General features: G+C 35.3%; 1 long non-coding RNA gene across 1 annotated transcript in view; it reads right to left on the bottom strand.

Moving 5' to 3' along the window:
- Positions 1-4,457: 4,457 nt before the first annotated feature.
- The window catches only part of LOC108314593, a 180,369-nt gene continuing 168,127 nt past the window's right edge, over positions 4,458-16,699 (bottom strand). Inside the window, exon 7 of the long non-coding RNA XR_001829557.2 lies at positions 4,458-4,772. This is a non-coding gene — a long non-coding RNA (uncharacterized LOC108314593). The remainder of the gene's footprint in view (positions 4,773-16,699) is intronic.

Below are 16,699 nucleotides of genomic sequence, written 5' to 3'. Positions count from 1 at the left end.
TACCACATTTTCTTTCTCCATTCATTTGCTGATAGACAATTAGACTGCTTCCAAATCTTAGCTATTGTGAACAGCATTGCAACAAACATAGAAGTGCAGCTATCTCTTCAATATACCGATTTCCTTTCTTTTGGGTATATCCCCAGCACTGGGATTGCTGATCATATGGTAGCTCAATTTTTAGTTTTTTGAGGAACTTCTAAACTGTTCTACACAATGGTTGTACTAATTTACATCCCCAACAACAGTGTACAATGGTTCCCTTTTTTCTACAACCTTGCCAGCATTTGTCATTTCCTGTCTTTTAAAAAGTCATTTTAACTGGGGTGAGATAATACCTCACTGCAGTTTTAATTTGCATTTTTCTGATGATCAGTGATGTTGAGCACCTTTTCATGTACCAGTTTGCCATTTGCATCTCTTCTTTTGAGAAATGTCTATTAAAATCTTTTGCCCATCTTTTGTTCAGATTATTAGATTTTTTTCCTATGAAGTTGTTTGAGCTCCTTGTATATTCTGGTTATTAATCCCTTCTCACATGGGTAGTTTGAAAATATTTTCTCACACTTCACTTAGTTGATTGTATCCTTTGTTGTGCAGAAGCTTTTAAACTTGATGTGATCCCATTCTTCCATTCTTACTTTGGTTGCCTGTGCTTGTGGGGTGTACCTCAAGATATTTTTGCCCTGAACAATGTCCTGGAGATTTTTCCAAACATTTTCTTTTAGTCTTTTCATGGTTTGAGGTCTTAGATTTAATTCTTCACTCATTTGATTTGATTTTTGTGTATGGCAAGAGACAGGAGTCTAGTTCCTTTCTTCTGCATATAGATATCCAGTTTTCCCAGCACCAATTATTTCAAAGACTCTTTTCTCTAGCATATGTTCTTGGCACCTTTGTCAAAAATGAGTTCACTGCAGGTGTGTGGATTTCTTTCGGCATTCTCTATTCCATTTCACTGATTATGTGTCAGCTTTTATGCTAGTACTATGCTGTTTTGGTTTATTATATCTCTATAATATAATTTGAAGTCAGGTAATGTGATTCTTCCAGTTTTGCCCTTTTTGCTTAGGATAGCTTTGGCTATTCTGGGTCATTTGTGGTTGCATATAAGTTTCAAGATTGTTTCTTTTATATCTTTGAAGAATGTCATTGGCATTTTGATAGAGATTGCATTGAATCTGTAGATTGCTTTGGGTAGCATGGACCTTTTAACAATATTGGTTCTTCCAATTCATAAACACAGAATATGTTTCCATTTCTTAGTGTCTTCTTCAATTTCTTTCATCAGTGTTTTTATAGGGTTAATTAGAGAGATCTCACTTCTTTGGTTAATTCCTAAGTATTTAATTTTGTGTATGGCTACTATAAATGGGATTACTTTTTAAATTTTCTTTTTCACATTGGTGACTGTTGGCATCTAGAAATGTTACTGATTTTTGTATATTAATTTTGTATTCTGGCACTTTGCTAAATTCACTTATCAGTTCTAATAGTTTTCTTGTATGTATTTAGGATTTTCCAAATATAAAATTATATCATCTGAAAATAAGGATAATTTGGCCCCTTCCTTTCCAACCTGGATGCCCTTTATATCATTCTCTCATCTGCTTACTCTAGCTAGAACTTCCATTACTCTGCTGAATAATAGTGGGGACAGTGGACATCCTTGTTGTGTTCCAGAGAGAAAAGACTTTCAGTTTTTCCCATTCATTATGATACTATCTGTGGGTCTGTCATATATGTCTTTTATTAAAACATAACTTTTACATGCATTGGGAAAAATATTTGCATGACTCATTTTATTGTGATATTCCCTTTATTCTTGTGGTCTGGAACCAATCCTGCAATATCTGCAAGGTATACACCTGTATATATTTTCAAAATAGTAAAGCTTAATTCTCAAGGTGCCAAATGAGTCAATAAAAAACTGACTCTAAATAGACCCAGATACAGGATTTAGCAAACAACATGTTTCAAAAAGCTATTATAAATATATACAAAGGATTAAAATGAACTATGTTCATAATATATGACAGTGACTTGACAAATAGGAAATTCAGTACAGAAACTGAGTGTATATAAAAGAAGCAAGTCATGTTTGTGGATATGTAAAATAGTGTGGCCATTTTGGAGACAGTTTGGGAGTTCCTTAAAAGGTGAAACAGAATTATCATATGACAAAACATTTCTGTTCTTAGGTATATGTCTATACGAAAACTTATTTACAAATATTGTTAGCAACATTATTCATAATAGTTAAAAAGTAGAAACAATGCAAATGTTCATTAATCGATTAATGGATAAACAAAATATGGTATAGTCACATAATATTTTTCAACAATAAAAGGAAATTAAGTACTGAAACATGCTGTAACATAGATGAACCTTCAAAACATTATGCTAAGTAAAAGAAGTCACTCATAAAATAAACAAATGAACAATGTCCAGAATGAACAATCTATAGAGATAGAAAGTAGATTCATGATTGTATAGGGTTTGGAAGAGTTGTTAGGGAATGACTGCTTAATGATATTGGATTTGTTTTTGATATAATAAAAATTTCTAAAATTGATTGCAGTAATGGCTGTCCAACTTTGTGAGTATATTAAATACCATAGAATTGTGCATTTTAAATGACTGAGCTATGGTATGTAAAGTATATTTCAATAAAACTTTCCAACAACGGCTCAAATGGAAATTCTAAAATTGCAAAGTACAACAAGAAATGAAAACTGATTAGATGGGCTTAACAGCAAATTTGAGATGACAAAAGAATCAATGAACTTGAGGAGAAATTAATGGAAACTATGTCATATAAAAAACAGTGAATAAAGAATGAAAAAAAATGAACAGCATACAAAATCTGCGGGATGACAGCAAACATATCAATATACTGTATGTGTAAAAGGTTAATCCCAAAGGGTTTGTAAAGGCAAAGAAATCTGAAACTTGAAATAACACGCTTAAACTTATGAGAGACTGAGAAAAAATGTTAAAAGTAGCAAGCGGGAAAACTGTTTATTACATATACGGACAAGGTCATATGATCACTCTCTCATCAGAAAGAATCAAGGCCAGAAGATAGTGGAATGGTATAGTGAAAGGCTTAAAGTAAAACAAACAAAAACACTTGCTGGCAATAATTCTATATCCATCAAAACTATTATTCAAAAACAAATGCAAAATGAACATATTTCTAGATACTTACTTTTTGAAAATAATTTGCTATTAACAGATTTTTACTATGAGAAAAAAATTAAAGTTTTTTGGGCTGAATGAAAATTGTACCAATTTCTTGAATCCACATGAAGAAATAAGAAGCATCAGATATGTGGGCAAATTTTTTTAAGTATAAAAACATTTTTATCTATTCTCTTATTTTCTCTAAAATGCATAACACTGAATAAAGCAATAAAAATAAAACTGCTTATATGGAGGTACAGTAATAGCACAAAAATCAAAGAGAAGAATAACATAGGACTAAACTGGAACAAAACTATTATATTTTACCAGAATTGGCCTGAAACAGATTGCAGTAATCTATTGTATTGCCCAGAACAATTACCAAGAAAATAACTTTTAAAAGATAGTTAATAATGAACAGAGGAATCTAATGGTATACACAAATAATATCTAGCACAGAAGAAGGCAGAAAGTGATGAACAGAGAATTAAAAGAAACATAAGACATTAAAATAAATGGTAAGAAATAAAAAGAAAAATGGTAGATGCAAATACAGCATATCCATAGCTACACTAAATATGAATGAACAGAACATCCCAATCAAAAGGTGAAATTGTTAGGTTAGGTTAAAAAATCAAAACCAAAGTAAATGTTTTCTATAACAGACACATTTAGATTTAAAGACAAAAGAGAAAAAGTTAAATGATAGAAAAAGTTATATAATGCAAACCATAAATATAAGAAAGCTGGAATGGCTAAATTAATAGCAGACAAAGTCGAATTTAAGACAAGAAACATTACTAAAGACAGACAAATAAGAAAATTTAGTAATAAAAAAAGATTCAATACTTCAGTAATAAATGAAATTATAAATGTACCTAACAAAAGCTCATGATTACAAAGCAAAAATGACAGAATTAAATGGATAAATGGCAAATTCCATAATTACATAGTTGGAGATTTCAATACTACTTTCAGTAATTCATAGAACAACTATAAATATAATTAGTAAGGATATAGAAGACTTGAATAACAGTATCATACTTCTTGACCCAACATTTATAGACTCTATATCCAAGAACCGCAGTGCACACATTATTGTCCAGCCCAAATAGAACACTCTCAGGCCAAATGTTAGGCCATTAAAAAACTCAATTAATTTAAAGGATTGAAATCATTCAAAAAATGATATTTACTATAATAAATTTAAATTAGAAACTAGCTACAGAAATACATTTAGAAAATCACCAAATATTTGAAAATTAATACACTTCTAAGTGGCCAATAAGTCAAAGAAGAAATCATAAGGAGAACTAGAAAATCTCTTGAACTGAATGGAAATAAAAGCACAAATGACAAAACTTATGGAATTATTCTGTGCCAAGGGATTAATTTATAAAGGTGACTAAGTACATGAAGAGATGAATGCCACTGAAAGAAAAGTTTAGTGTTACTCACAGTTCCCCTAGAATTGAGAGTCATGGCTTGCTAGAAATGACTACAGAAGGAACATCAAGTTTTGGCCAGGAAGCAGAAGAAGAAATGAAGGAGGGGAATGCATTCGGCCAGATCCTTTCTTGGGGTTTCTGTAGGAAATGCAAAATAAGGAAAGGTGAACGATCTAGGATTGGTTCATTTGAATATTTTGGTGAACTCTTAACCCTAGAGGTAGTCCCTGGTTGCCCTGTACCTGGCCTTGGGATGATTAAAGTAGAGAAATATTGTCTCCAGAGATGTTAGGGCACATAGAAAGCATATGGTTCCAGATAGGCTAGCTTTCATATTAAGGGCATGATCCAAGCTAAGCCCTTGCTATTTCTAGAACCAAGCTAGCCCTACTGAGAAGCAGTATCTTTCCAACTACAAAGATTTTTTTAAGATGTGAAAGCATCATAATATACAGAAAATTAAAAGGATATACTATACAGTCATGTAGCTAATTTTTGCTTAAAGAAAAATGTATAGTGGTAAAGCATTATATTGGAAAGAAAAATTTTAACATTTTCCACTGTAAGAATATAGAAAACAAGATAAAAATTAAACCAAAATGAAGTAGACTGTAGGAAATAATAGAGATCAGAACAGAAACCAATTATGTAGAAAAAAAAAGGGTAAGGAAACAATCAAACTAAAATATTATTCTTTTATTAACAAAATTGATGATAAAATTTTAGCCACTCTGACAAGAAAAACAGAAAAAAGAAACAAATGACCAAAATCAGGAATAAAAAAGAAAACAATACTAGAGAACCTACAGAAATTCAAAGGATGAGACAGGAATATTATAACTGGAGAACCCATAGAAATTCAAAGGATGAGATAGGAATATTATAACTAACTTCATGAAGACATGCATAAAGCCATGCCAATGCAAACATAGCAAGCATTACCTCACTTAATATCTTTGGATTTCAGTTCTAATTTCTAAATTAAACAAGCAATGTATATTTAATATCACATAAATATAATTTGAGGAATCTTAAGTTTTTTGGTCATTATTTCTCCTAGCGAGATGTCTGCCTCTTGCACTTTAAGTGATGGGAAGGCTAAGGACTAGAGTACCAGAGTCTTGTTTTCTTCTTGATTTTTCCCCCATAAGTAAGGAAACAACCAGAGTCTCAAAAGCTCACAGAACCTTTAAAATCCAAATGCAAGGAGGTAACTTTCCCTCTGACTCAGGTAACACAAGTTCCAGGAAGATGATGAAGCTTTCTAACACATAAGAGTTCCCACTCATCAAAGACATTCACCATTTATGAACTCATTTTTTCCCTCATCTTACAGTCGCAATAATGTAGCCCCACAGATAAGCTAGAGCTTAATTCTCTGAGGTATACTTATACAGAAGATACTAGCATATGAAAGGATCACAAGAATAAGTAGAGATTCTGCAACCTTTCAAAATTAAAAGACCAAACCCATAGTTTCCTAAACTATGGTGTTAATCAAACACAAAAGATTTATCAAAATAGAGAACAAGCATTTATTTGTTGTCAATGTAAAATTAAAATTTCCTCCTCCATCATCATCATTTAATATGAGAAAACATTTTAACATTAAAAATAAGGCATAGTCTCATAATAATCATAAATTGAATTCACTTTACAAATAAAAAATTCACATATTATCCATATTTTTTACTTCAATACGATTGCAGCAACAATGCTTTCATAGATCAGCAGAAGTTTACACATAAATGTTGGGATTGTTCCAGATTTTAGAAATTTTATTCCAGTGCAATAATTTCCCAAGATCGTTTTGAGTGGTACATGAAATAACCTTGGGTGGTGTCTTACTTTGTTTTGTATTGCTATAAAAGATTATCTGAGGCTGGGTAATTTATAAAGAAAAAGTATTTATTTGGCTCATAATTCTATAGCTGGGAAGTTCAAGGTTGGAAATCTGCAGTTGGTGAAGAGTTCCCAGACTGTTGCCCAGACTGTTCCTACTCATGGTATAAGGAAAAGGAGAGCCAATGTGTGCAGAGATCACATGGCAACAATGGAAGCAAGAAAGGACGTGGGAAGTGCCAGCCTTCTTTAAACAACCAACTCTAACAGGAAATGACAGAATAAGAACTCACTCACCCTTGAGGGAGGGCATTAATCTATTCATCCATAAGGAATTCAGCCTTATGACACAAACACCTCCCATTAGGCCCTACATCCAAAATTTCCCTCAAATTTCAGCATGAGGTTGGAAAGGAATAAGCATCCAAACCACTTGGTGTATGAAAAATGTTCATACCATGGCTAGACAAGGCAATAAATATCATTGAATCATATAATGAAAAAGTTGTAGGTTTTTTCTATATTCTTTCAGCTCTTCTCATTGGGGATGGAGACTCAATTTGGTACTAGTTTTTATCAATGATCCAACACTTAGGTAATATCTCATTTAATAAAAAGAAAGTGTGTATCAAATATCAAAGCCTGGCAAAGTGCAATAGTAATTAACTACTCATTATCCTTAGGTATTAATAATTAGTTACTGATTATCAATAACATTGCCTTGTTGCCATTATACTTGTATGTATAGTGACTTTCCTTTTATAGTGAAATATGTTCCATTTAAGATGGTATTAATAATATAAAGTTCCCTTTTAAGACAAATTTATTTATGGCCTTAAAAAGTCCATTGATATAAGAAAATATAAGTCAATCATATGCCGGTGACTGAATATACAAAAACTCATGAAGGTATTAAATAAATTACCTAGTAAATGGAAACCTAACTCTGTGAGGGCTACAAAGAGAGACTTATAAATCAATAAATTTTAAAAAATTAAAAAAAAATTAAAGAAAAAAGAGTGACTTGGTAGAGGGCTCTACCCTGGAAACCTGAGCAATCAGTCCAAATGAAACAACTGGGGGCAGCCAGAAGAGTTCTCTTCAGTATCTCTTCGGCTTACTTTTCCTGACTTCCCTTGACCTAGTCTAGCTAATCTGACACTAAATCTTGTCTAGTTTTTATCTGAAACACAAATCCATATTGCTGTGAAACCTCTGCCCACTCTATTCTCCCTTATCCAATTCAGTCCCTCCAAATCCTGCACTGATGCCAAAAACTGCTGCTGATCTAACTTTCTGTCTGGAGGGTGGATTATACCCCTTAATGCCACCTTTGCTCACACTGACTTTCAGTTAACTCTACCTCCCATGACAAGATTTATTGTCCATTCAAGACCAATAACCATTATGAGATCTCCTCACCAATTCAAAAAGACAAATTTTAATATGCATTTTTCAGAAAAGCTGAAAAAAAGCACATTTATTTCTATTTTCTATTTTCCTTTTTTTAAATTTATTTTATTGCATTTTAGGTTTTGGGGTACATGTGAAGAACATGCAAGATTGTTGCATAGGTACACACATGGCAGTGTGATTTGCTGCCTTCCTCCCCATCACCTATATCTGGCATTTCTCCTCATGCTATCTCTCCCCAACTCCCCACCCCCCACTGAATCTCCCCTATTTCACCCCAAGTTCAACTCAGCCTAATCATTAGCTGCATCATTCCACAAATTACTTTCCCCAAATATAATGTTTCTTATCAAAATAGATTTTCATTTCATGAATAAAAAAAAATCATTGCATCTTCCAAAACCAAAACAAAAATCTCCTTTTTCTTTTGTTCAAAACTTCTTTTAAGTTTTTAAACTGATTTCAATTTCCCCCTTCAGAATACAGTTTTCTGACCTCAAAATCTCACATTTATTTTGCTAGCTTTTAAATAAATTTTGTGTAGGTAATAGGTTAAAGGAGTTGTTAAAGGTCATCCAATTAACATTCCATGCAATGTTTAAATTTCTTCTGCCAAAACTACATGGAAATGGCTTTCACGTAAGAATGTGTTCTTCTGCTTGAAAGACTTACAGTGTTTGTTGTCTTCAAAAGTGATGAAATCACACTGGGAAATCTGCGTGCAGGGGCTGAGGCCTCTTTCAGTCCATCTGAGAGACGGATGGCCAGGGTTGGTGCGATGTGCTATCTGTGGCAACATAGCCATTTTTCTTATTGTAGAACTAACAGACCCATATAAAGACGAACTGATGACTTGGCCTTTTTATCACCCTGAACCAAAAGAGTCATCTGGGCCAAATACTAAAAATTATGATAGTAAAACATTTATTTGGGGAGGATATGTGTCCTGAAATATTTTTTAAAGACACAATAAGCAGAAAACATGTAATTTATTGTAAAATTGCAAAGTTGCATTTTAAGAAAACTAAAGGTATTTGATTATTATCTTTTGTTTTTTATTCAAAAGAGAATGGAAGAAAATTAACATTTAATAGGTGCCAGTACTTATTCTAGGCATTTTCATCTATTTTATTTTAGTTAGCCACAACAGTTTATAGAGACTCAGTCTGAGGCAATTTGCTCAAGATCACAAGCTAGTAAGCCATTGATATGCGATTTTAAAATTTAACTGTAATGGTGGATACATGACATTATAGATTTTTTAAAACTCATGGAACTGTACAACACAAAGAATGTACCCTAATGTAAACTATGGACTTTAGTTAATAATAATTTATCAATGCGCATTCATCAGTTGTAATAAATACACCCCATCAATTCACATTGTTAACAATAGGGGAAACTGTGGGAGGTGAGAACTATATGGAAACTCTCTGCTCAACTTTTTGGTAAATCTAAAACTGCCATAAAAATAAGCTATTTTTAAAATTTTGTTTAAGTAAAAGAGTCACACCAACACAAATTTAAATGTTTAATAACTCTTCTCCCATTTTCTCCCAAACTCACTCCCGTTTCATTTTTAAATCCCCACCTCTCTATTGACATTGCCCTTATCAAGGTCACCTAAGACCTCTGTCTTGTTACATCTAATTCTCAGTCCTCATCTTACCTCACTTACTGATAGCATTAGACACATTAATGCTATACTCCTTTGTATACTCCTTTGCCTGGCTTCCAGCCCAACACAGTCGCCTGATTTTTCTCCCTCTGCTCTGGCCCCTCCTGTTTAGCTTTTGCTGGTTCTTTTTTCTCTGACCTCTTAATGTTGGAGGGCCCCAGAGGTTAGGCTTTTTGACTTTCCCTCTTCATATATATCATTTCTTTGGAGATTTTACTTACTCCAATGACTTTAAATTTAAGTTATATGCTGATGACTGTCAATTTTATATCTTCGGATTCAGTCTAGACTCAGACTAAAATAACTATTAAACATCTTCTATCACTCTGGGTTCTCCACAGAAAAACCAGCAGGAATAAATCACTTTGTATTGGGATTTAAAGACAAGGTGCAGTGGCTCACGTCTGTAATCCCGGCACTTAGGGAGGCCGAGGTGGGCAGATGACGTGAGGTCAGGAGTTCGAGGCTACCCTAGCCAAGATGGCAAAACCCCGTCTCTACAACAAATACAAAAAATTAGCAGGCATTGTGGCTCGTGCCTCTAGTCTTGGCTACTTGGGAGGCTGAGACAGGAGAATCACTTGAACCTGAGAGGTAGAGGTTGCAGTGAGCTGAGATGGGGCCACGGCACTTCAGTCTGGGTGACAGAGTGAGACTCCGTCTTAAAAAAAAGAAAGAAGGAAGGGAGGGAGGGAAAGAAAGAGAGAAAGAAACAAACTTGCAGACCCAGGAGAGCTGATGGTGCAATTCCAGTCTGCAGGAGGTCTTCTGGAGAATTAATACCCCCTTTCTTGAGGAGGACAGTGTTTTTGTTCCATTCAGGCCTTCAGTTGATTGAATGGGGCCAAACATATTTGGAGGCCAATCTACTTTACTCAAGGTTCACTAATTTCAATGTTATTCTCATCCGAAAACACCCTACAAGTTGGCATGGGAGATTAACCATCACACATCTCAAATACAATTTGACTATATATGTTCCACCTGTTTTTTTCCCCAATTCAGTTAATGTGAACTTCTTTCCACTTGCTCAGACCAAAAACCATGGAGTCGTTCTTGATTTGTCCTTTCCTTCACACCTCACATCCAGCTTTTCTTCTCACAACCACCACTGGTCCATGCTATTACTAACTCTTACTCAGTATAGCAAATGCCTTTTATAGCAAATGCCTCTTAACTATCTCTGGCCTTTTTGTCTTAACCTCCTCCTCAGTATATATTACTGTTTGTCAAGTGATATTGTGCTGAAAAATTACCTTGAGATCTTATTGGAGGCAGATTCTAATTTAGTATATCTGAGATAGGTTCTAAAAGTCTTCATTTCCAACATTGCTCTAGAAAATGGTGATACTCCTGGCTCACAGAGTACACTCAGGATAGCGGAAGTCAGGGTGATACCTTATTTTAAGTTTTATTTCATCTTTAATTTTGTTAATTACCATTTATTGCAACAATTATAATGCTCCAACAATGATAAATGATCTAAGCTCTCCCCTTATCTCTTTCACCTTCATCTTCTACTATTCCTCCCTTCAGCCAAACTGGCCTTGTCAGTGTCCCTCAAATAGGTCTTTATACTAGCTCTTCTCTCTGTCTGGGAGGTTCTTTTCCAGAGAGCTCCCTCTCATTTGAGTCCTGGCTGAATTGTCACACCATTGGTGAGTCCTACCCTAGCCACCCTGTTTAGAATTGTAAGCATTCTCTACCCTAGCACTTTCCATCCTCTTTGCCCAACTTTATTTTTCTCTACAGTACCTTATCACCTTTACCATACTCCATAATTTACTTGCTCATTAGCTGTGCTGTCTCTCTCTCTCCTCAAAGTATATGCTCCCTGATGCATTAATTTTTGTCTGTATACTCACTGCCATATCCCTGTCACTTACAAGTATCTTGCGCATGGTATTTAGTAATCATGTATTAAATATGTGACTTTAAAAAAGTAAATGAATTACAAATGCTTATTCCAGGACATGAGACTGTATCTCCAAAAATAAAAAAAAAATATCTTAACAAAGCTTCAAAAGAAGCTGATTCAAATGAAAGTCCTCATATAAGCTATATCTAAATTTAGATATGAATTGATTTTGATTCAGAAAGATAAGCCACCAATGTAGTGAAGTGCAATGCAATGTAAACAGTGTGAGCTTGATCTTATTAAAATAAACTCCGAATAGAAAAAGAGAAAGGAAGAAATATTAAAGGTTAGCAGCGGAGAGTCATGAGTAATACATACTCCTATATTTTTTTATTTTTTAATAAAAATAAATTCATAGTAAAAGTTTTAATCTATACAATATAATTGTATTTTTCTACAATGTCGAATTTTAAATGCATAGTTTCATTGATGTGTGCTAAAATGGAAATAATGCATTTACCCATCTTTTTTGTTGCAAATCTCAGAACCCACCTACGTATTTCAAGGAAGATAAACTGATTGAAGAGGAATTTCATAGAATATCCGAAAGCTCACAGCCAGAAAACCAGACTGAAGCTCAGCTCTGAGGTTGCTTACCCTAGAATAAGAGCCAGGTCACTCTGTTTTTTCCCTGAAGATGTGATCTACCCACAGCAGGGTACACTGAGACAGCACAGTTCTCACAGCACAGGAGACCCAGAAAGCTACCATAGGAGCAGCTCACCACCACCCCTGACTCCCCATGTCCCTCCACCATGTTCCACCAACCCTGCCAGGGAGGGAGATTTCAAGCAGCACCTTCTTCTTAGGTCCTATGCCTGTGTCTAAAAGCAAGGGAGCTAGGAGAGACTTATAGGACTCTAATATAGGAGTTACAAAAATATTTAAAAAGTATTTAAAAGCTATCAAGCACAACAATTATGAGACAGTTCTGCTTTGTGTCCCAGACTCAGCCCAAAGACCCTCAACACCATTAGGTCTCTGGGCTCAAAGCAGTGGCGTCCTAGAAAATGCTTAATGACTGTGTCTTTGGGTAGGGGGATGCCTGTTTCCCAGCATTTGCTAGTTTCCATGCTGTAAGTAATAGCACCACAGCTGGTTGCTAGCTATCAACATGGCATCACTGAACATGGAGATGCACGGTAGCCCACGTAGTATCTCCACCATACAAATAAGTCTAAGTTTCCTTAAAAGCAGAGCAAATGATAAACTCTTGTAAAAACAAGTAGGAACTGATAAGTTTGAAGTATTCATCAACTTTGCTTTAATATAATTTACTTAAAGTTGAAAGTTATCTTAATCTGTTCAGACTGCTACAACAAAATACCAAAGACGGTGGCTAATGAACAATAGAAATATATGTCACAGTTCTGGGTGCTAGGAAATCCAAGATCAAGGTATTGGCAGATTCTGTATCTGTGGAGGGCTTTGTTTCAGGTTAATAAATGGTGCCTTTAGCTGTGTCCTCACACAGCAGAAAAGACAAGGGAGTTTTCTGGAGTCTCTTTTATAAGGTCACAGATCCCATTCATGAGGGCTCCACTTTCATTACCTAATCACCTCTCAAAGACTCCACCTTTAAATACTCTCACATTGACGATTAGGTTTCAGTAAAGGAATGTGGGGAGTAAGGAACAAAAACATCAATCTATAGTAAAAGAATGTACAATTTAATTTTTAATAATAAATGTTTAACAACCAGCTCTCAGGATATTTGAGTGCTTAAGAATTGATTCTCAAGAGCCAAACAGCCAACTTTAGCACACCACAGGCTCAAAGTAGATGATATTATTATCTTCTTACATAGCTGATACCTTTAGTCTTGATTTCAAAAACTATATAGGTCTGGGTTCTCTAAAATAATGAGATATCTTTTCATTAAAGATAAATATTCCTAATGTATTGTTGAAGAAAGGAAATGGAATTCATATTAACTTCTTTGAATTCTCATTGTCACGGGGCATCTGCCTTTATTTTTGAATGTCTAATCTAGTGCCTCTTCTTAAATCTTCAGCTTTGGAAGCCTCACTCAATCACAGCTGTGACTGAGAGTCTATTTTGCCTATTAAGGTCTCCACCTAATCAGAGATACACATAAACCATTTAGGTTTCCACTTTTGGGTAATTGATCACTGTATTTAATATCTCAAAGTAAGTCTGTGCATACCCAAGGCTTCTGTTGCTGGGTTAGGGTCTTTTATCCACCTTAGTATCCTCTTATCCATGTCCCACTGCAGACATCACTCATTCAAAAAAAGACTTCTGAGCCTTTCATTTCCTAATGCAGCCCCGATGAGAAGTCCCTTCTCCGTGTTCCCACAGAAACCTACACTTATCTTTACTATAACACTGAGCAGGACACTGATCATAATTTTTTTTTTTTTTGAGACACAATTTCACTCTGTTGCCCAGACTGGAGGGCAGTTGCATGATCTTGGCTCACTGCAACTTCTACCTTTTGGTTCAAGCAATTCTTGTGCCTCAGCCCCCCTGAGTAGCTGGGATTACAGGCACTCAACACAATGCCCAGCTAATTTTTATATTATTAGTAGAGACAGGAGCTGGGATTACAGGCACTTGCCACAATGCCTAGCTAATTTTTAAATTATTAGTAGAGACAGGGTTTCGCCATGTTGGCCAGGCTGGTCTCGAACACCTGGCCTCAAGTAATCTGCCTGCTTTGGCCTCCTAAAGTGCTGGGATTCCAGGTGGGAGCCACAGCGCCTGGCCAACTTTTGGAGACTATTATTTTACTTGTCTGCTTTTACAATCACTTTAAGGGCAAGGATCCTGCTTTCCTGTCTTTAAATTCCCAGCTTGGTACAGTACTACAGATGCAATAGATAGTTCATTCATTTATTCATTCACTTACTCCACACACATTGAACATTTACCATATGTCAGACACTGTTTTGGGTGACAGAGATATAACAGTGAAACAAATCCTGCAATTACAGAGCCAATATTATAAAGAAAGTATGAGTAACATAAACTATGTTGGATGATAATAAGTGCTAAGAAGAAAAAATTAAAATTATGGTTTTTAAAAGTTAAATTAATGAGGGAAGGTTGGGGGACAGTAGTGTTGGGTTTTAAGTAGGATTGTCGAAGAAGAGCTCATTAATAAGTTGACACAAAAAAGAGAAGAAGGAGGTGAGGAGGCTAACATGAATAGCCAAATACCACTAGATCCCTCTCTATGTTCACAGAGCAATATAAAATGGGATCTTTCTTGGCTGTTTCAGACATAGGCTTGTTGGATTCTAGCAGGCTCCAAGCAGCTCCAACCTCCAGGGCAGTTGCTATCTACACTGCCTCCAATGTGTGAACATTGAAGTTTCCTTTCTCTTCCTCCTACTTTTCCATTGAAACCTCAGTTCCTCTCACTCCTCTCTGACTCATCTGCTCTTTTTTTCTTGGTCACATTTCTGTGTTCTGACTCTCTCAATTCTAATCAATGAGGATTTACTTCCTATGTGGCCAACACAATGCTAAGTGAGAGGAAAGATTTCAAAAAAGCACAAGGCCCTTGAAAACCTTTTGTCTAAATCCAGACAAAGGACAAACAAGTCCCTTCCCTCCACAAATGCCTGTGATGATGTCTTACTATCTATAAAGTAATCTCTATTTAACAAAGACAATACATAAGATCAAATAAAAGGGAATGTACATGACAAACATCGAAGGAAGGTAGTATTACTAACCTCAGTTTAAATAAAATGAACTTTAGTTACTGAGAGTTTGAATAAATGTTCCAATGAGATATAGCTTGTCAGTGGCAGACGGGATTCTAATCCAGGTGTGTCTGACTCTGGCAGCCATGGTTTTTCCACTCTCCATGCTTCTCTCAGATAGGAGCATTATGCTGATGAGGCCAAGTTCATGAGGCCAATCATCCCCTTATGTTGGCTTTAAGCCAGGCCATCTCCATTCTCCATATTCAGGTTAGATTTTTCACAGATCAAAACTATCATCAAAAAATATATCAGAAGAGAGTGCATAAACTGGATGGATAGAAAGCCATCTTGACCACGGATAAACAAGGCTGAACACATGTATTATTGATAATGGGCCATTAATGCCATCTCTGTTGTGTTGAAAGACTACAACAACCTGGCCTTTCTTTTCTCATAAATCTATGTCACTCCTCATTCTTTAAACAACAGGATGTTATCATTCACCATGTCAAAAAAAGGGAGTTAAGGATTCCAGCTGTCTAGATTAGGAGAGAAAATGTTCAGATGCATTTTGACTAATCATAACCTTCTTAGTGGAAGAATAACCAGCCAAAAATTACATGTCTGCTAATCACTGCTTCCTTTTCACTGGGGAATCATGGTTATGAAACCTGTCTTGAGCACTGCTGCATTAGCTGTAGAAAATGATACGCTGTGTGTGTTTATTCTGATACCTGGATACACACATAGCAAGGATTGGAGTGTTTAATTAATAACATAAATTGAAGGAGTTCTAGGGCTCCTGCAGGTGAGATAAAATGAATCTGAAATCCAACAAACAATAAATCAATGGCCCTCAATCTGTGCTGTAGTTTATCTGTCTGCCAAATTTTGATCAATATGTAAAACTTATTTTTACAGGAACTGAGTAAACACATGGATTAGTAATATGTGTCAAATGGACTATTGAGGTGGGTAGATTTTAACACGTTTTGGAAAAACAGGTACATTTGATGCCAAATGAGAGATAAGAGATACATCATTAAGTCAAGCCTGCTCCAAAGACAGCATTTGTTTACTGGAATATGTAGAAACTCTATTTTGTGAGTATGTAAGAGAGTAAGATCAGTGACCTGTACCAATGTCCAATCAAGGGCTGTTCCTAAAAAGGAACAAAGGTAGGGCTTAGGAGTGATAGGAATAAATCCAGAACCTGCTTCTAGGGACTTGGCTTTATTTATTTATCCATCCATTAAGTCTATCAACAAATGTTACTGAGTACTTACTAAATGTGGTAAACAGCTCTAGGGAACTACTTCAAAGGGGACCAGTCACAGATAGGAAAATACTAGGAGTCAATGACTACAGAGCTCAACCATGGCCTTAATTCAAATGCAAAGGGCATCATAATGCAGTTCCAGCTCAATGTGTGTTTATCTCTCAGCTATAGAGAACCCACTGGGGACCTGCAGCGTCTTGTAACTTTTTTTTTTTGAGACGGAGTTTCACTCTTGTTACCCAGGCTGGAGTGCAATGG

Source organism: Cebus imitator, unplaced genomic scaffold (genome assembly GCF_001604975.1).
Source record: "Cebus imitator isolate Cc_AM_T3 unplaced genomic scaffold, Cebus_imitator-1.0 Scaffold157, whole genome shotgun sequence".
In the NCBI taxonomy this organism is placed as follows: Eukaryota; Metazoa; Chordata; class Mammalia; order Primates; family Cebidae; genus Cebus; species Cebus imitator.
Note: the sequence above shows the minus strand (reverse complement) of the source record. Positions and strands in the feature narration are given on the sequence as shown.